Source organism: Carya illinoinensis, chromosome 15 (genome assembly GCF_018687715.1).
Source record: "Carya illinoinensis cultivar Pawnee chromosome 15, C.illinoinensisPawnee_v1, whole genome shotgun sequence".
NCBI classification, from domain to species: Eukaryota; Viridiplantae; Streptophyta; class Magnoliopsida; order Fagales; family Juglandaceae; genus Carya; species Carya illinoinensis.
Window position 1 is genome coordinate 4722839 of NC_056766.1, and position 21260 is coordinate 4744098.

General features: G+C 36.6%; 1 long non-coding RNA gene across 1 annotated transcript; it reads left to right on the forward strand.

The window, feature by feature from the left end:
• The first annotated feature begins 19468 nt into the window (after positions 1-19468).
• LOC122297727 lies at positions 19469-20795 on the forward strand. Its single transcript, XR_006238868.1, has 2 exons — positions 19469-20063; positions 20624-20795. It is a non-coding gene; the product is annotated as an uncharacterized LOC122297727 (long non-coding RNA).
• The last annotated feature ends 465 nt before the right edge of the window (positions 20796-21260 follow it).

Here is a 21260-nt window from a genome sequence, read left to right on the forward strand (position 1 = left end):
GGTGGAACCAATTTAAGCAATTAAGGTGAAGCCAATACATTTATACTCCATTATGGAATGTTTTATCCTTATGTATCAAATTATTAAACTAAAAAAATATAGCCTTTAATTATAAAAAACGGACATATAATACTCATATTGAACATCAACCGTTAAGATGAATAAAAAAATGCAAGGTGTACAATATTGACGGTCAAATATAAGTGTAAAACTTGTAGTAGTACTATTTAAAATATACAAACAAGTATTTCCAGTGTGGAAAAAGAAGGCTAAAAAAAACCAAAATAGGTAAAAGGAAAGACATGCATGCAGGTGGAATAAAACTCAAATTATAAAATAGGTCTTCAAAAGTAGCAAAATAACAAACAAAAAATTCAAGTAGTTGATCTGACGAGAGTTATCTTATCCAAAGATAAAGCAAAAGATTCCTGCAACATTAATTTAAGTTCAGCTCAATCATTTGGAATGACTTGTAAAAAAAAAATCTTTCTTTTTCTTTTATAATATCAACAATAGTTTATGGAAATGTTAGTATTCAAAATAAATTATTCAAACGAAAAACGAGTACCAGACATTTCATTTGGAGATCATATCGTGCAACAAATGATGTAATAAATACCCCACCTCTTGCGGCACGCTTAGATCATTCAGACAAGAGATATCTTATCCAGCCCAAAAATGAGTATCATCTTGTTAATTTATGACTTGGAAAGTAAATTAAAGAGCTCAATCATAAAATGACTTGTAAAACAGTCTTTGTTTTCTTTTCCAAGAAGTCTCCCACTAACACTACCTTTTTTGGTATAGGCCCAAAGAAACACATAGCACTACTTTTATGGTTTGGGCTTTGCTACACGCAGTCGGGAAACGCAGTCGGCGTGCAGTCGGCTGTACAGAATGAATAAAAAAAAATTATAAAAAAATTATTTTATATTCAGGGGGACCTGCATGAATTATAAAAAGCTATAAAAATAATTTTTTTTTTTCATGTAGGTCCTATATTAATTTTTTTTTTACAGCCGACTGCACGCCGACTGCATTTCCCGACTGCACAAATCATTTCTCTTATGGTTTTATCCTTTATGTATCAAATTATCAAAATTAAAAAATATAGCCTTAAATAAAATGTATATCAGTATTAATAAAGTGAAAAAAGAGAGAAAAAATAAAAAAATAAAAACAAAAAACAAAAACATTGAAAATGAAACACATCATGAGTGAAAGATTTTCACGTACAACAATAATTTCATCCAAATATAATTTATGACTGACAAAAGAAATCTCATCCAAAGCAAATTAGGCCATCATATTAATTTATGAGTGACAAAGCAAATTAAAGATTTTACGTACAACAATAATTTTAGAGAGAGCTCAAATATGACTCGTAAAAGAAGTATTTCTTTTTTTTTTCTTTTTTTTTTTCCTATAATCCAACAGGTTTCTCGATAGTAGGTCTATGAATATGCATCACCTGCCCCACTTGAGCACAATAGAATTATTAGCCACTTCCTTCATCTGCCCCGCTTTCTCTTTTTCGGCCCTTCTTAATTAAGCTATAGATCTTTTTCGGCGCGTCAAATTATTTAAGAATTTTTTGAAAATTATTTTTATCTTATTTGATTTTATCTCATCTTATTTTATTTTTTTTTTTTAATATAACTTAAATATAAATACTTTTAAATTAATCTTATTATTGAAATTCATGTGTGGCATGTTGTTATTCGCTGGTGTAAAAATCCACTTGACACCCGACCGGCTCCAAGTGCCTCTCTTCCCAATTTCATCGTTGTGGACTACTACAAAGTAGCTATCAATGCATGCATGCATGCAGCAAGCACCAAGCTGGGAGCTGGGAGCTATCAATGGCATAAGTAGGATTTTTTTTTTTTTTGTTATGTTTTTTACATATATTTTTTGAACACTTTTAAATATATTTTTTTAAAAATGTATAATATTATTTAAAACACTTTTTAATCACGAAATAAAAAAAATTTAAAATATGAGTGGTAGCTCCCAACTACTGTTGGGAGCGGTTATCATTTTCCTTAGATAGCTAGACTTACAAATTGATTCTGCGAGATTTACACACCCTCTAACATTACTCTTCTAATTGAATAAGTGCCAGAAACTTGAGATGTACTAAGGATCATATACAGCTGATGAAGATCTCATGAAGTTTCTGTTGCGCCTCCGGCCGCCCAGAAATCACACCCACAATAGATAGAGACAATATTTAAGTGGGTCGGCAACTTGCCTACGTCCACTGAAGCGGAAATTCGATTTTTCAATATGTTTGTACAATTTTACAAACACTCACAACATCTCTCTATCTCTCTCAAATGGCCTTCGTTCTGGGTTTCCCCAGAACCCTTTTTCGCCCTCTGCCTGATCTCTCACCTCTGTGAGGATAATTTTCTCTTCACAACTCATCTCCTTTTATAGGAGAACCCATGGGGGACAAATTGCCACCCTTCTTGACCAAGTGAGTCTCCTTTCGGTGCAGATGAATGTTGGTCAATCTTTGCTGCAGAATTCGGTGGAGTGGGTGGGTGATGGTTGGGTAGGTGGCTGTAAATCCACAACCATTTCACACTTAGGCAATTCACACTTGGGTTGATTTTCAACAATCACCCCCTCCACCCAAGTGTGTCATACCAGGCTGCTTGCAAACTGATTCATTCTTCAAATGATTTCACTCCTTCATTGGAATGCTTGTCAGCCATGAGAGATCCGCTATCATATGCATCTGCAGGTACGTCTTCAAATGGATGTCCAGATGCTTCTCCAAATGCATCTTCAAATGCATCAGCATCGCCTACACCCACGGAGCTTGTAAGGGATTTTCTTCAGAGGAGATTTACAAGTGCCTAACTGCACAATCTCAACTCTCTAGGATTCTTTCTTTTGCTTGAGTCCATGAGTCCGCACTCATGTACACCTTGAGCAAACTAAGCTTCGCTCTAGCCACATCCGAGCGAACAATCTGCTTGATGCCTTTACAGCTTTCAAACCAGGCTCCATAATCCTACAATCACACCAATCTCCAACTTGGAGACTGGTTCTCAACATGCCGAGCTCTATCTCCAGCATGATCCCTTATTATCTACACAATTTCACAGCTCATCTCTTCAAGTCAGAAGACTAACTAAAGTGATGCATAACTTTAGTTTATCACGTACAGTGCCCTTAATCAACACATCTATATATAGGGCAACACATCTCCCACTGCACTTGGAATCAATGGTCTCGCACGGACCTTGACACATATCAGAGAACCTGTTGCTAAGGTTTCCATCTCTGATCTGGGTGACTTACCCTTCATCCTGCTGCTATCTTCAGTCGCATATGCCCATCTTGTGTGCAGTCTCCAACTTGCATAATCTCCCATCTTGCAAGATTTTTCTTCATGCCGTAGTTCACTACCTTCATTCAGCAGGATACATTTTAAGGTAGTAACCACCATGGAGGTCTGATCGTCTTGGCAGTTCTTTAGGTGTAGATATCCCTGGAACATCTGACGTTTTGTTCTCATCTCTCACACCTGTACTTCATGTCGTGGCTAGGGAGATTTCTTTAGAAAAGTAAAACTGGGTTCCTTTTACTTTCTCATCTAATTCACATGACAATTAACCCGAGCCAAAACCAATTAATCCTTCGTGACCTTCCAACGCCAAATGCTATTGGGCAACAATAGCAACAATCTCCACCTCAATGAAGATCTTCATAGCTCCCGCTATCATGCTTCACCATAAAAGCATATCCACTCAGAATAAACCAATTCCAAGTATTTCACTTCGGCCCATGTCGAAAATAACCTTGCTGAAAACTATGGTGTAACTTCCACGTTTGGCTCTCCTGGAAGTTCATCAGCTATCGACATGAATTTCCACTACACACCCTACATTAATGCCAAACCAATGCTTGTGTGTAAACTTGTGGACCTGCTAACATTAACACATCCTCTATCATGGCAACTCTGGGAATTAGCGGCATGCCATGAGGATATACATGTCTCTTTTTTCATGGAGAGAGACACAACATTAGCATCAATATCAGTATCTCCATTTACTGACTTGGAGCCACTTGCCGAAACTGCTCCTTGTACTAGCCATTTCACCAGTCGCTAGTATCACTGTTGACTTCAGGGATTGATTTGCCCTTCAACGCCTTTGAGAAAACACTACTGAATGACTGCTGTCTTCAAGCTGTCTTTAACAGCATTGTGCACTGCAAGAAATACAATGCCATGTATTTCTTCAGTCACCATATTCACAGCATCATTCTCAATTTTCTCCTGATTTTAGCAGTCTATTGTGGCCTGTCTTGCCACAATTCCTAGCGAGTCATCTGTTGTCCAGATCTTGACTTGCCTCTGCCCTTACTATCAACATTCAGGACCAACAACTCGAGATCTTGCCAGAATCTCTTCTGCGCACCTCCTCATCCAGGATAAGATCTCTTACATTGAGAAACTTCAACTTCGACTTCTTTGCAGAATTACTCATAGCCATTCTCATGACCTCCCAACCTTTTGACCACAACGCCAAATGCTATTGGGCAACAATAGTACCTTCTGCCTTTTTTGAAATTGAACTATTTCTTCATGACATTGCTTTAATGAGTTTACCGTAGAAATGAATAGTACCTCACTAAGTCAGTTCCCAGGAAAGATTGGAGGGTCACAATGGACACACTTAAAATTTCCAATCTCCTAGACAGAACCTCCTTAGACTGTACGTATCCACACTACCACACCAAAGCTTCATCTGCACTTGGTTATTTCCAACTGGCTTTTCAAAGAAATCCACAATGAGATCCGATGCGGTTCTCCTCTTAATAACAATATGCTCCATGAGTTGTATGACTGCCAAAACCTGCTGATATAACAAGTTAATCAGCATCGTCCAATGATCTGAAATTTGCTCCATCAAATTTCACGATCCCAACTGGCTTAAATTAAGCCCAAAACCAATGAGTCCATCATGACTCCAACTGGCTACGATCAAGCCCACAACTGATCTGCAACATGTGGACGGTTCAGATCAAATGTACCGATAGCGAATCTCAACATTTCCACCGTACCGATGAGTCCGGAATGATCCAAATAGTTTGCCACCACTATTTGATCATCGCGATGGAACTCCAACTGGCTATGATCAAGCCCACAACTGATCTACAACACGTGGACGGTTCAGATTGAATGTACCGATGGCGAATCTCAACATTTCCACCGTACCGATGAGTCCGGAATGATCCAAATAGTTTGCCACCACTATTTGATCATCACAATTGAACTCCAACCGGCGTAGATCTAGCCCAAAATGATCTGCAACACCTTGATAGTTCAGATCGATAGTACTGATGGCGAATCCCGACATTCCCACCGTACGGATGAGTCCGGAATGATCCAAATAGTTGGAAAGCACTATTTGATCGTTGAAATCGGACTCCGAATGGCTTAGATCTAGCCCAACAAAGATCTAAAAAACTGACGGTCCAGATCATCTGGCGCGTGTACTACACGCGCCGCAGCAGGGCGTCTGAGGCGCGTCTGGCGCGTGGACAACACGCGCCAGAGTCTTCTGTGTGCGTGTGGGGGCGCGTGAGCGCGTGCCCTGCATGCGTCTTCTCCCCTCGACGCGCGTGGGGGCGCGTGGACGCGTGCCTTACACGCGTCTTCAACCTCTGCCGTGCGTGGGGACGCGTGAGGCCGTGTGGTCCACGCGTCTTCTTCCTCCAGCCGCGCGTGGGGGTGCGTGGCGCGTGTATCCCACTTCGTCTTCTTCCTCCAGTGCGACTGAGGCGCGTGCATCGCACTCTCCGACTTCCAGGGGTGCGTACGGGCTCCTTCGACATCCGTTTTCGACGCCGTTTGCAGCTACGGATCCGTCTTGATGAGAGGAACATTGTGGTGTGATCAAAAGTTGATTTTGATCAACTGTAATTTTCTGAGTAGCACGAACCGAAGCTTTGATACCATTTGTTGCACCTCCGGCCGCCCAGAAATCACACCCACAATAGATAGAGACAATATTTAAGTGGGTCGGCAACTTGCCTACGTCCACTGAAGCGGAAATTCAATTTTTCAATATGTTTGTATAATTTTATAAACACTCACAACATCTCTCTATCTCTCTCAAATGGCCTCCGTTCTGGGTTTCCCCAGAACCCTTTTTCGCCCTCTGCCTGATCTCTCACCTCTGTGAGGATAATTTTCTCTTCACAACTCATCTCCTTTTATAGGAGAACCCATGGGGGACAAATTGCCACCCTTCTTGACCAAGTGAGTCTCCTTTCGGTGCAGATGAATGTTGGTCAATCTTTGCTGCAGAATTCGGTGGAGTGGGTGGGTGATGGTTGGGTAGGTGGCTGTAAATCCACAACCATTTCACACTTGGGCAATTCACACTTGGGTTGATTTTCAACAGTTTCCTAATTTAATACAAATTAATTGCTTAAATTTGTTTAATCTTTTTGGTATTTGCTAAATGGATATATAGCTAAGTAATTGTAATCCAGAATGATTGCATGGATTGGGGAATCTTTTGCTTATCAAAATTAAAATCATTGTTTTCGTCATTCCTACTTACTTTTTTTTTTAAATAAGATATCATATTTTGTTGGACCATTAGCTTTCGCCTTTTTAGTTTATTTGCTAATTTTAAAATATTAGCCACATTATTTTAAAAAAATAATATCAGCCACATGATTTATAAGCTGCCCCACAACTTTTCCTTCATTTGCCATAGGTTTCTCGAGAACTTTAAATAATTATATATATTCCATTTTCCTCTTCTTGGACTTATCCATTTGTCTGCTTCTTGTTCCTCCCTTTTTAGTGACAGTAAAAAACTGATGTTTATCTGGAATCGACGTACCATTAATCGATGTGTGAAAGAAAATATATGCGAAAAATATTGTGAGATGTACTGTAATTTGTTCCACCTATTTGGTATTTGCTAAATGGATATATACAGCTAACTAATTGTAATTTAGAATGACGGGATTGGAGAATTTTTACTTATCCAAAGTTAAAAACATTATTTTGGTGATTCCTACTTTTCTTTTGAATAAGATATCATATGATCTTGTTGGACCATTAGCTTTCACGTTTTCCTTTTTTGTTTTTTGTTTTTTCCTCTTTCCTTGTTTCTAGCTTCACATTTCTACTTCTTTTTATATTTTGCTAACGTTAGTGTTTTCCTTTTCTGTTTGTGCTCCCGTCGCCTCCAACAATTAGCAGGTGGTGCTTCTAGTAAATTTGCACTTAATTTATTCTAATTTATTAAAAGTGTGTTGAAAAACCACCTGCAGTGTGAAAACAGAGAGAAGCACCGTTCTCTCCCTTGGCACATTAGGCGCCTCCCACAGACACCCACAGTGTCTGCACCTCCATTTCTTCTGTAAATCCCTCCACCGAAATTGTAAGTTGTAGGCTGCTCTCTCCTTTAAATAGGAGAGAGCTCAGTTGCAGAAAAATTATCCTCACTGCGGTGAGAGATCAAAAGCAGTGGGGAGAAGAATAAAGAAAGAGAAAGAGGGACGTGAGAGAATTGAGAATTTGTAGATTTTCATAAATCTTGTACAAATTCTATAAAAGAGGCTCCAGTGGACGTAAGCAATTTGCTGAACCACTTTAAAATTGTTTTGTGTGATTTTCGGACAAGCTAGAGGCACAACAATTGGTATCAAAGTTCTGGTTCGACCTGTCTGAAAATTCAAGTTGCTCAAAATCAATTTTTGACAACTCCAGGGTGTTCCTCACGTAGAGACTAATCCGTTGCCGCAAACGGAATCGAAAACGGAGGTCGGAAGAGCTCACACGCGACCCTAGAAGGTCAGCGCGTGCAACTGCTGTAATCCACGCGCCCCCACGCGCATCGCAGGAAGAAGACGACTGAGACACACGCGCCCACGCGCCCCCACGCGCTCCAGAGGTTGAAGATGCGTGAAAGACACGCGCCCCCACAGAGGTTCAGCAGGTGAAAGACACGCGCCTCACGCGCTCCCCACGCGCACACAACTACTGTAGCGCATGTTTTACATGCGCCAACGCCCCCCCAGACACCCTACCCCGGCGCGTGCATCCCACGCGCCAGACAGATTTGAACCGTCCGTTTTTCAGATCTTTTTTGGGCTAGATCTAAGCCATTCGGAGTCCGATTTCAACGATCAAATAGTGCTTTTCAACTATTTTGATCATTCCGGACTCATCCGTACGGTGGGAATGTTGAGATTCGCCATCGATACATTCGATCTGAACCGTCCACGTGCTGCAGATCATTTTGGGCTAGATCTACACCAGTTGGAGTTCCATTGTGATGATTAAATAGTGTTGACAAACTATTTGCATCATTCCGGACTCATCGATACGGTGGGAATGTTAAGATTCGCCATCGGTACTTTCGATCTGAACCATCCACGTGTTGCAGATCATTTTGGGTTAGATCTACGCCAGTTGGAGTTCCATTGTGATGATCAAATAGTGTTGACAAACTATTTAGATCATTCCAGACTCATCGGTACGGTGGGAATGTTAAGATTCGCCATCGGTACTTTCGATCTGAACCGTCCACGTGTTGCAGATCATTTTGGGCTAGATCTACACCAGTTGGAGTTCCATTGTGATGATTAAATAGTGTTGACAAACTATTTAGATCATTCCGGACTCATCGGTACGTTGGGAATGTTGAGATTTGCCATCGGTACTTTCGATCTGAACCGTCCACGTGTTGCAGATCATTTTGGGCTAGTTCTACGCCAGTTGGAGTTCCATTGCGATGATCAAATAGTGCTGACAAACTATTTGGATCATTCCGGACTCATCTGTACGGTAGGAATGTTGAGATTCACCATCGATATTTTCGATCTGAACCGTTCATAGTTGCAGATCAGTTGTGGGCTTGATCGTAGCCAGTCGGAGTCATGATGGACTTATTTGTTTTGGGCTTGATCACAGCCGGTTGGAGTCATGATGGACTCATGTGTTTAGGGCTTGATCGCAGCCAGTTGGAGTCGTGACGGACTCAGTTCGTTTGGGCTTGATTTAAGCCAGTTGGGATCGTTAAGTTTGAGGAGCAAACTTCTGATCATTGGACGATGCTGATTAACTTGTTATATCAGCAGGTTTTGGCAGTCATACAATTCATGGAGCATATTGTTATTAAGAGGAGAACCGTATCGGATCTTATTGTGTCTTTCTTTGAAAAGCCAGTTGCAAATAACAAAGTGCTGATGAAGAAATTGTTCAACTTCAGAAAAGGCAGAAGGTACTATTGTTGCCCAATAGCATTTGACGTTGTGGTCAAAAGGTTGGGAGGTCATGAGAATGGCTATGAGTAATTCTGCAAAGAAGTCGAAGTTGAAGTTTCTCAATGTAAGAGATCTTATCCTAGATGAGGAGGTGCGCAGAAGAGATTCTAGCAAGATCTCGAGTTGTTCGTCCTGAATGTTGATAGTAAGGACAGAGACAAGTCAAGATCTGGACAACAGATGACTCGCTAGAAATTGTGGCAAGACAGGCCACAAGAGACTGCTAAAATCAGGAGAAAATTGTGAATGATGCTGTGAATATGGTGACTGAAGAAATACATGGCGTAGCATTTCTTGCAGTGCACAATGCTGTTAAAGACAGCTTGAAGACAATAGTCATTCAGTAGTATTTTCTCTGAAAGACATGGAAGGTCACGAATAATTCATTTGTCTTGGCTTGTGGTAATAGTCGTGTGAATGTAAAAGGAACTCAGTTTTACTTTTGCTCATCTAAACCCGAAGAAATCTCCCTAGACCACGACATGAAGTAAAGGTGTAAGAGATGAGAACAAAACGTCAGATGTTCCAAGGATATCTACACCTAAAGTTGATGATTGCATGACTGTCAAGACGATTAGACTTCCATGGTGGTTACTACCTTAAATTATATCCTGCTGAATGAAGGTAGTGAACTATGATATGAAGAAAAATCTTGCAAGAAGCGAGATTATGCAAGTCGGAGACTGCACACAAGATGGGCACATGCGACTGAAGATAGCAACAGGATGATGAGTCAGTCAAGTCAGAGATGGAGACCTCAGCAACAGGTTCTTTGATATGTGTCAAGGTCCGTGCGAGACCATTGATTCCTAGTGCAGTAGGAGATGTGTTGCCCTATATAGATGTGTTGATTAAGGGCACTGTACGTGATGAACTAAAGTTATGCATCACTTTAGTTAGTCTTCTGACTTGAAGACATGAGCTGTAAAATTGTATAGATGATGAGGGATCATGCTGGAGATAGAGGCTAGCATGTTGAAAACCAGTCTCCAAGTTGGAGATTAGTGTGATTGTAGGATTATGGAGCCTGGTTTGAAAGCTGTAAAGGCACCAGGTAGATTGTTCGCTTGGTTGTGGCTCGAGTGAAGCTCGGTTTGCTCAAGGTGTACATGAGTGCGGACTCATGGACTCGAGTGAAAGAAGAATCCTAGAGGGTTGAGATTGTGCAGTGAAGCACTTGTAAATCTCCTCTGAAGAAAATCCCTTGCAAGCTCCGTAGATGTAGATGATGCTAATGCATTTGAAGATGCATTTGGAGAGGCATCTGGACATCCATTTGAAGACGTACCTGCAGATGCATTGAAGCGTATTCGATAGCGGAAATCTCTCATGTCGAAGAAAGAGGTGCATTCATTTGAAGAATGAATCAGTTTGCAAGCAGCCTAATATGGCACGCTTGGGTGGAGGGGGTGATTGTTGAAAAACCACCTGCAGTGTGAAAACATAGAGAAGCACCGTTCTCTCCCTTGGCACATTAGGCACCTCCCACAGACACCCACAGTATCTGCACCTCCATTTCTTCCGTAAATCCCTCAACCGAAATTGTAAGTTGTAGGCTGCTCTCTTCTATAAATAGGAGAGAGCTCAGTTGCAGAAAAATTATCCTCACTGCGGTGAGAGATCAAAAGCAGTGGGGAGAAGAATAAAGAAAGAGAAAGAGGGACGTGAGAGAATTGAGAATTTGTAGATTTTCATAAATCTTGTACAAATTCTATAAAAGAGGCTCCAGTGGACGTAAGCAATTTGCTGAACCACTTTAAAATTGTTTTGTGTGATTTTCGGACAGGCTAGAGGCACAACAAAGTGATACAGCGTATTCGAAACAGCAGTTTGATTTGATTGTCAATAATTTTGTACGACACACTTATTTTTGTAAAAAAAATCAATCACAGCAGCTGAAATTAAAGGCGCAATTTGTCAGATTTTTCTAATTAAAGGATAAATTGTTTTAGATTTCTTTTTTTTTTTTTTTACACTATACTTCATTCATAAAACTCGAAATTACATATGTGAATGATTCTCACAAATAAAAAAAGTTTAAGATCAGAGCTCAATTATGGAATGACTCATAACAGAAGTCTTTTTTTCTTTTCTTGTCTCTATTTTTTTTAAAAAAAAAATTCTAAGTCAGCTCCGACTAGCATGACTATGGTTTTTAAGATTTATAAAATTTCAATAGAAATTTTAAGAGTTCAAGTAGGACATATACCAATAATTCAACTGGAAAAAGAACGATAAAATCTTTATCGCCAATGGTTAAAAATCTCTCTTCGTGCATGTCCCATGTTGAGTAGGAAGAGATATAACTATCCTTGTTGGACTAACAATATTAATTAAGGAAGTAACTGAATATTCAAAATTACATCAAAGACTTTTATTTTTATTTTTTACAATCTCATTTTCTCTCGAGCATTTCACTCCCAAGCCAAAACCCACCCAAAAAATATTATATTCTCCCTCTAAAGGGGGGTGAAGCTTCGGCTCCTCTCTTCCTCCTCCTATCTGGCTAGTCTGAAACTATGCAGCCCCTTTTTCTATTTTTTTTTTAATTTTTTTAATTTTTCATCTATAGTAAGGAGAAATGCCGATATGCTACTTTCCAGAGCCTAGCGACCGCCACGTGCTTTACCACAAGATTTCCCAGCCGCCAATCTTTCAGACACGCGTTATTAAAGCACGCGTGAGATCCACGCGCCACAGCATTAAAAAACTCTTGTTGTCGCCACACGCGACATTTATGGGGCCAGCGACCTTGGATTCTTCAGATCCAACCGATCTCCATATTCCTAGCGTGGCGCATATCTCACACGCGCTGCCACAGTCACTAACTATTGTCCTCTAGCGATTTGACGATTCTCCTATTTGCCATCTGCCTATATTCTCGCATCTCATAGCTAATGATCCTTTATAAAGAAAACAAGGTAAAAGTTACATCTCAAATGTTTTATATTTACATATCAAAGTATAAAAACTAAAACAATTTACACTTTAATTATAAAAATCTGACAAATTGTGCTCATCCAATTTCAACCATTAAGATTGATAAAAATAAAATAAAATAAAAAATAAAAAAAGGTGAGTCGTTGTACATGATCATGTACAATATTGACAATCAGATCTTCACAAAATATTTAAATTATAAGTTTTTTATAGTTTCGATACAATGTATCACTTTTAATAATTTAGAGTACAAATTAGAGTGTAACATCACTACTAGAAGCACCAGCTGCTAAACCATGCATGTTGCAGCTAGGCGTTAGGATCAGAGAACAAAAAAGAGGTTTAGAAAAGTTGGAAGGTTTTGGAAAGATCAGAAAGATAGAAAGAAGAAGAAATTTCAGGGAAACCATTTAGAAAAAGGAAAAAAGAAAAAGCAGAAAATGGAAACACAAAAAACGTAAATTATTTTGCCCCACAAGTCCGTGAAAGCCAACAAAGTAAGCTAAAAAAGAGAAAACTAATGGTCCAACAAAATATGATCTCTTATTCAAAAGAAAAGTAGGAAGGACCAAAGCAATGTTTTTAACTTTAGATAAGCAAAAGATTCCCCAATGACTACTACAATTAAAGTAGCTATCCATCTAGCAAATACCAAAAACGACGGAATTACCAATATTAATTTAAACAATTAATTTGTACTAAGTTGGGAAACTTCATGCATGAGATCGAGCGTCCACTTTATATATTAGATGATCCTGATCACACGATCTCTCTCTTGAGCACCTATTTAAAATATTAGACTATTAGCCAGCCACTTAGATCCTCAGCTGCCTCGCCCTTCATTCCCCCTTCATTCCCACAGGTCTGCAAACATAGCTAAACCAAAAACAAGAATTCAAGCAATTGATCAGACAAAAGATATCTTATCCAAAGAAAAAGTAGTCAAAAAAAAAAAAAAAGAATTAGGCCATTGTGTTAATTTATAACTGGCAAAGAAAATTAAAGATTCCTACGCACAACAATAATTTAAGACTTATCTCAATCATGGTGTAAAAGAAGTCTTTCTTTTCTTTTCTAAGAAGTCTCCCACTAGCACTACTTTTATGGTTGTTAAAGAGTTCAAGTAGGCCCAAAGATACATGTAATCGATCACTGATCTAACGGGAAAAGATGATAAAATCTCTATCAATTACTAAGAATCTCTCTTTCAGCCCCATGCTGAGTAGGATGAACTATCCAAATTTTCAAGTGTTGCAAAACTTGTAAACTATCCAAATTATTAAGTGTTATTTATACTGATTAAGAATATAATATAAATAATTAAGGATGCGTTTGGAAACTAAGATATATAAAATGAGAAATTCTAAAAATTTCTTACAATTTCCTTCTTATACAATACTACGATCTGCACTGAAATTAATTCCATGCCACCCTTTGCAGTAAGAGTAATATTACATATAGTCGTGGAGTGTGTAAATACTACGCAATCACTTTAAAAAAGAGTAGAGTTCACGATTAAAAAGTTTTTTTTTTTTCATATAGGTTCCGTATTAATTTACTTTTTTCAAAGAAACTACACGGCGCTTGCATAACCACGACTGTAAATATCATTTCTCTTACAGTAATATTCTTCCTGTAATAGTTATGGGACCGACCTTAGCTTTCCAACTATGGATTTTTTTTTTTTTTAAGGGGCAAAGCTACACTTTTTGCACCTTCAATTATCAAATGTTTCCCATTTTATATGATCATAAACTACATATCAAAATCACACGTTATATCTTCTAATTATAAAAAATTAAAAAAATAAATGACATGACATGACATAATTTTGATGGAAATTGGAATTAGGGACTTTATAATGTTTTACCAATAAAATTTGAATCCGTGGAAACGCAAATAACTTTGACCCCACAACTCTGCAAAAGTTGCAAAATTAAAACCGAGAAAGCTGACGGTCCAACAAAAGATCTCTAAATCAAAAGAAAAGTTGAAAGCTGGTCGACTATATATAAAGCTAGACATGCATGTTTATAACTTTGCGTACCCAAAAGATCATGATTCCCCAATCCCATCGTCATTGACTAGAAAATATATAAGTCTGCATGCTGCAAACGCCAAAGGTGGAACCAATTTAAACAATTAGTTAGGGTAATGAAATAAAAAAAATTACTTCTTTTTTTCTTTAAAAGAAAATTTTGTTTACTTCTGATCTACTTATGGTGGAGGAAATTAACTCTATACATCTGAAGATTAATTAATTCACATGTTATTTATAAAGAAAACAAGGTAAAATTTACATCTCAAATGATTTATATATATTTACATATATATCAAAGTTTAAAAACTAAAACAATTTACACTTTAATTGTGCTCATTCAATTTCAACCGTTAAGATTGACAATCAGATCTTGACAAAATATTTACATTGTAAGTTTTTTATAGTTTCAATACAATGTATCACTTTTAATAATTTAGAGTACAAAGTGTAAAATCACTAGAACCAGCACGCAGCTGCTAAACCATGCATGTTGAATGTGACTAATTTATAAAGTACCATAACCCTAATTAATAACCCAATTTATAAACCCTAATTAATTTCCCAATTAACTTTTTATTTTTCTTTGGTTTTTGAAATCCTTCTAATTCCAGAATTAAAAGCGATTAGTAGGATCACGTGATTGAGGATAATGTCTATACGTTGCAAGCGAAAAAAGTTAGAAATGTCAATATCTTTCACAATTTCTTATGCGCCCATTAGGTAGGAAAAGTTAATTAATGATCATCTTGCTTTCCAATTAACTTTTCGTGCCCACGTGATTGGTCCTGCATGATGTCTGATCATCCATGCATGTCTGACATCAGAGTCATTCGTCATTATTATTATTTTCTGTAAGAAATTAATTAAAGGGGGGAAAATAGAGTTATGATCAGCATTATATAAAAATAATGGAACTATCGATAATTATAAATAAATAAAAAACAAAGTTTAATTTGTAAGTGGCCCAGTTTTTAGTGTTTTGACCAATTCATTTTAATTTTCGTCATAAATAATTAATTATATTAATTTTCATATCTAAAACAAGCATAATATAATAATTTTATATTAAAGACGTTCTCCCATATATATATATATATATATATTATGTATGTATGTCATGATCTCAACATCAATATAATAAGAATATATCCAAACAAATGTAAAATCACTAGAACAAAAAAGAGGTTTGGAAAAGTTGGAAGGATTTGGAAAGATCAGAAAGATAGAAAGAAGAAGACATTTGAGGGAAACCATTTGGAAAGAGGAAAAAAGAAAAACCAGAAAATGGAAACACATAAAACGTAAGTTATTTTGACCCACAGGTCTGCGAAAGCTAACAAAATAAGCTAAAAAAGAGAAAGCTAATGTCCACAAAATATGATATCTTTTTCAAAAGAAAAGTAGGAATGAAGGAATTAAAGCAATGCTTTTAATTTTGGATAAGTAAAAGATTCCACAATCCCATCATTGTGGACTATTACAATTAAAGTAGCTATCCATGCAGCAAATACCAAAAACGAGTTTAAATTAATTTGTACTATGTTGGGAAACAAAAAAAAAAAAAAAAAAAAATTCAAGCAATTGATCAGACAAAAGATATCTTATCCAAAGATAAAAATAGTAAAAAAAAAAAAAAAGAATTACGCCATCATGTTAATTTATAACTGACAAAGCAAATTAAAGATTCTAACGTATAACAATAATTTAAGAGTTATCTCGATTATGGAATGACTCTTTAGAAGTCTTTCTTTTATTTTAGAAGTCTCCCACTAGCACTTTTTTAGTTTTTAAAAGTTCAAGTAGGCCTAAATTAGATACGTGGAATCACAGATTCAACTGGGAAAAAAAATGATAAAATCTCTATCAATTACTAAGAATCTCTCTTCCCACCCCGGCTGACGCTGAGTAGGATGAACTATCCAAATTTTTAAGTATTGCAAAACTTGTAAACTATCCAAATTGAGTGTTATATATTCTAGTTAGGAATATAATATAAATAATTAATGACGTGTGTGGTAATTGAGATAAAATGAGAAATTCTAAAAATTTCTCACAATTTCCTTCCCATAAAATATTTTTAACTATTAAAAAAATATCTATAAATTCACTAATAATCACTTCCTTAATTATTAAAAAATTAAAAAATTAAAAATATATAATTAAATATATTTAATAGACATATTTAAAAGTCATATTATCATTTTTCAATATTCATTGTCCTCCATTCCAGCATCAATCGGCCCATTTTTGTGGGTCAAGCATCGAATGACGTCCCACTAGGCACTAGTGACAGTGCTAGTCGCAATGCCCTCCAAGGAAACTCATTCGAGCCATTATGATAGCCTTAACAAGAGCGTATCTATATAATGATAAAAACAAATTATTAGATGATCAGGTAATCTAGATCTTCTTCAAACATTAAAGTTCGAAATTAAACTTTTGTCTGAAAAATAATTGATCTCATGCATTCAATTTCAACCGTTTATAAAAGTTGGAAGGAATTTGAAAGATAGACTTAAAGAAGTAGAAATTTGAAGGAAACATGCATGTGGCAAAAGGGGAAAAAAAAAAGGGCAAACGTACGCAAATTATTATTAACTTTAGTCCCACAAAATATATGATCTCTTCTTCAAGAGAAAAGCAATGTTTTTAAGTACTTCGGATAAGCAAAAGATTCTCACTAGCAAATTAAAGCTTATAAAGCAAAAGATTCCCAACATGTTATAACATATGACTTATAAAGCAAATTAAAGCTTCCCACGTACAATAATAATTTTACGAGCTCAATCGTGGGTGGAATGTGTCGTAAAAGAAGTCTTTATTTTCTTTTCTAAGAAGTCTCCCACTAGTAGTACTTGTATGGTTTTTAAAGAGTTCAAGTAGGCCCAAAGACATGTAATTACTGATCCAACGGGAAAAAACGATAAAATCTCTATCAATTACAAAGAAATACAGATCATGTCGTTAATTGGATTAACAATTTAATTAAGGAAGGTTTATATTAAAAATAAATTATTCAAACGAAAAAGAATATGAGTATCAAAATTGAGTTAAAGGCAATGGGTTTAATTTGGAAATGTCGTGCAACGCATGATGTTAATTAATTAATTAAAAAATTCTATTCTAACAAATTTATAATTTCATAATATTTTTGTTCAACTTTTCCTCCCTACTTTTTCAAAATCTAATAAAATACCTTAACTCAAGACTATTTCATCACTATTTGTAGATAATTTTATTACTATTCACTTAGTTCTAAGATACTTCAAGTGCCCAAACAAGTCCTAATTAATACAATTTCTCATGCCATCAGTTTAAACTTTTGAAAAAAGTGGTGATTTCACATGATATAGAAGCAAATGTCCTAAGTATGAATTCTGAGTATTCTATGCTCGATCAATATATTTAACTAAATATTTCACATATTAAACTTACTAGCTCATTAAAGAAGAGTTTGACCCACATGTGAGGTAAAACACTAAAAATATAATACAAATAATTAAATTTAAAATTTTCTACCAGTTTAAAAGATAGAATAAGTGTTGATTTCACAATACTTTCTAATAAAAAAACTAATAAAATTGTTGAGTGTTTTTCATATTTGGAAATTATTCAATTTGGACGTACTGTTGAGTGTTGTTCATATTTATAAATTAATTCCGCCTTTGTAATATTGTTTGTATATTATTTAATAAAAAATAGTATTTAGGGATAAGTAAGCATGAATTGGCGAAGGAAATTCTCAACTTTTAAAACAGCAAATGAGGAACAGATAATCACAACGAAAACGCAAATTATACAAAACCAATTACTTATACAAGTAATTACTTTGATCCCACATGCACATCATGATCGAGATCATGTCTGCATAAAGCTAGCTAGATAAACAATGAAGTACGGCAAAGCAAATTATCCAGCAAAACGTGTCTTATATATACAAAGCCAAACGTGTATTCATATAATGGACTGACATATATAGAGAAACTGCACTGAGAGGAACACGACGTGAGCTTCCATCACAGTAGGTCAATGATCGACCTCGCATTTCGCTCTTGAACACCTCTTTAGGATATTAGTGACATTCTTTCCCCCCCCCCCCCCCCCCCCCCCCCCCCCCCCCCCTCCTTTTACTGCCAATCATCAGATCAAAGTAAGTTGTGAAAGAAAATATATGTGAATTTTGGTCGTGTACGTAAGTACTGGATATGATATTAGTTAGAAATGTGTTTGAAGTATAATTAAGATGGCTTCGAAAAATATTGTGACTGTTTTAAATTTGACAAAAAGTTTTGTGGTATGGTTTTGGTGACTGAAATTATTAAGAATTAGAATTCATGAAAATTAATGTACATAACTGGATAAATTGGATAAAATCTCAATTGAAAAACTATATGCATGCATGGTACTGTAGAGTGTAGACTGCCCGTCCAAACAAGTAAAATTTATGAACATTCTATTCATATATAGGCAATCATTGACTTACTCTATATATGAATATAATTACGATCCTTATATTGATAGAATATACTCATAATATTCTAGCATATATGATGATACTATGACTTATTTTTTACTATATTTAGTTTATTATGTAAATCAATTACTATTTTTGATTTCTTGTATATCTATTATTTCTCAGGCCTCATTTACCTATAAATATGGCCTTCCATTGTACAGTTTCACATATAGAAATACAAGTTATTCTCGGTCAATTTCATTTCAACCTATTATTTATCATGACGATAGAGCACCAATTTCTTAAGTTCTCTTACAGTGTTTCTTTTTCTATTTGTGATAAATCTCATATTCAATATATTATTACCCGTTCTTTTCCGTTTACCACACATGGTCGATATAGTTGCTGCTCTCCTTTTCATCATCAATCTTCTACATCGGCTAACTACTTTTATTGTAGTTTTATAAACACTAACCACTACCATATATAGCTTCATTTTTGGGGAAAAAATTATATAATTTTGCTACGTACAAGCAAAGTCATATACTAATCTGCGTACCAATACTGATTCCTTCATATTCAAAATTTAAATTAGCACTGTTTTAAATAAAATCTATTTTTGACCAATCACATTAAATTGATGCATATATTAATGCGTAGTTGTGCTTGCAACTAGATTTTTTCAAAATTATATCATTTTGACAAGATATGCACCCCACGTGCCACCTGAAATGTCTACCCACCATCCACTTGTGCCATGCGCCACACGCGCCAAAACATCTTCTGCTCAACTTCGTTATTTATCACTCCTATAATTTACCACTAGTATAGTATAGTTACGGACATCCTATATATCTCAAAGAGCATAGATAAATTAAATTACTGATCCATAGTAGGGCTGTTCAACTGGGCCGGATTTTTTTCCGGCCCGGTCCGGAACCCGGATAACCGGATTCCGGTTCCGGATTTCGGCCCGGATGTAATCCGGGCCGAAACCCACATTATAAAATCCGGATCATTCCGGTCCGGATCCGGTTATACAATCCGGGTTTCGGGTTAAAAACCCGATACCCGGACTATATATATGAAAACCCTCGTTTCCCTTTTCAATCGTCGAGCTCTCAGCTCTCGATCCCTCTCTCGCCCGAATCTCAAACCCTCTCTCTCTCTCTCTCTCTCTCTCTCTCTCCCCCCAAGCCCAAACCGCAGGCCTCTCTCTTCTCGGACCTCTCTCTACTCAGACCTCTCTCTCTCTCACGCGAAACCAGTTTGGAAACAACCCATGTGACGCTCGAGATCGCCATTTCGTGAAAGGTAGTTCAGATCTTAATGTATAATTTTTTTTTTTTTTTTGTGGGTTTTAGCCTTGGCTGCACGTATACTCTGGACATCTCGAGATTTTTTTGTGGGTCTTGCCGTTTCTCTTACTCGAGATCTACATGTATCCATTTTTTTTTTTTTGATGGGTTTTTTACGGTCAGATCTATGCTAGAATCTGTTCAAGTTCATATCTGCAGCAATTTTTTAGGGTTTTTTTTTTCTGTTATTAATTTGTTGATTTGGGTCTGTTTTGTGTTCATTTCTTTGTGTTTTATGCCCAGATCTAGGGTTCCTACATTTTTTGTTTTGATCCTAAAAATCTCGATACATTTGGGAAAAGAGAATGGTAAAGCAGAGAAGACTAAGAAATTAGGTTCTGTTTTTTTATTATTCTGTTTTTATCGTGTCTTTTTGGTGCTTTGATGTTTGAACTGGTCTGGATGTCTGGTCTCTTATTTAAATGTTCTAGAACTCATTGCTTTTAATTTAGCCTGTGTACTGATTTTGTCATAAGTATAAATGTTAGAACTGATTCATTGGTTATTGATGAGCAGCATGGCCTGAATGTGAAGCATCAAGTGTATTTTGCTGATAGCCCTTCAACTGGGATGGATCCTGCTTCAAGAGATGAATGAGCTTTGGGTTGAATCTATACTCAATTCGTTTTTAAAGTCCTATGATTTGTATCGGTTGTGGAAGAAGTGCAGAAGTGCAAAATAACTATGCGATCTAAGTTTTATTCTGTCTGAATGTTGGTCGAATGGAGATTTTATACCTGGGTTTATTTTTATATGGGTTTTTTTATTTTTATTAAAAAAAAAAAAAGAGACCCGGGTTCAATCCGGAACCCGGAATCCGGATTTTTCAAAACCCGGATTCATCCGGGTTCCGGCCCATTTATGACCCGGTCTAACCCGGTCCGGGTTTCGGCCCGGATTTCAAATCCGGGTTCCGGTTTGGGTCTACCCGAATTTCCGGGTTGGAACCCGGATGAACAGGCCTAATCCATAGTGTTGTGTCCCTTTTGTCCTTTTAAATTGCAGAAAAAAGGATTGTACTGATGTGTGCATGTCCGTTGACGATACCTTTTACTTACTGAGTCTTACTAGGTACAAGCATGCAATTTGGCACACCAAATCATGTACCACCAGCTTTTTTTATTGAAAAAAATAAAATTAAGAAAAAAAATGT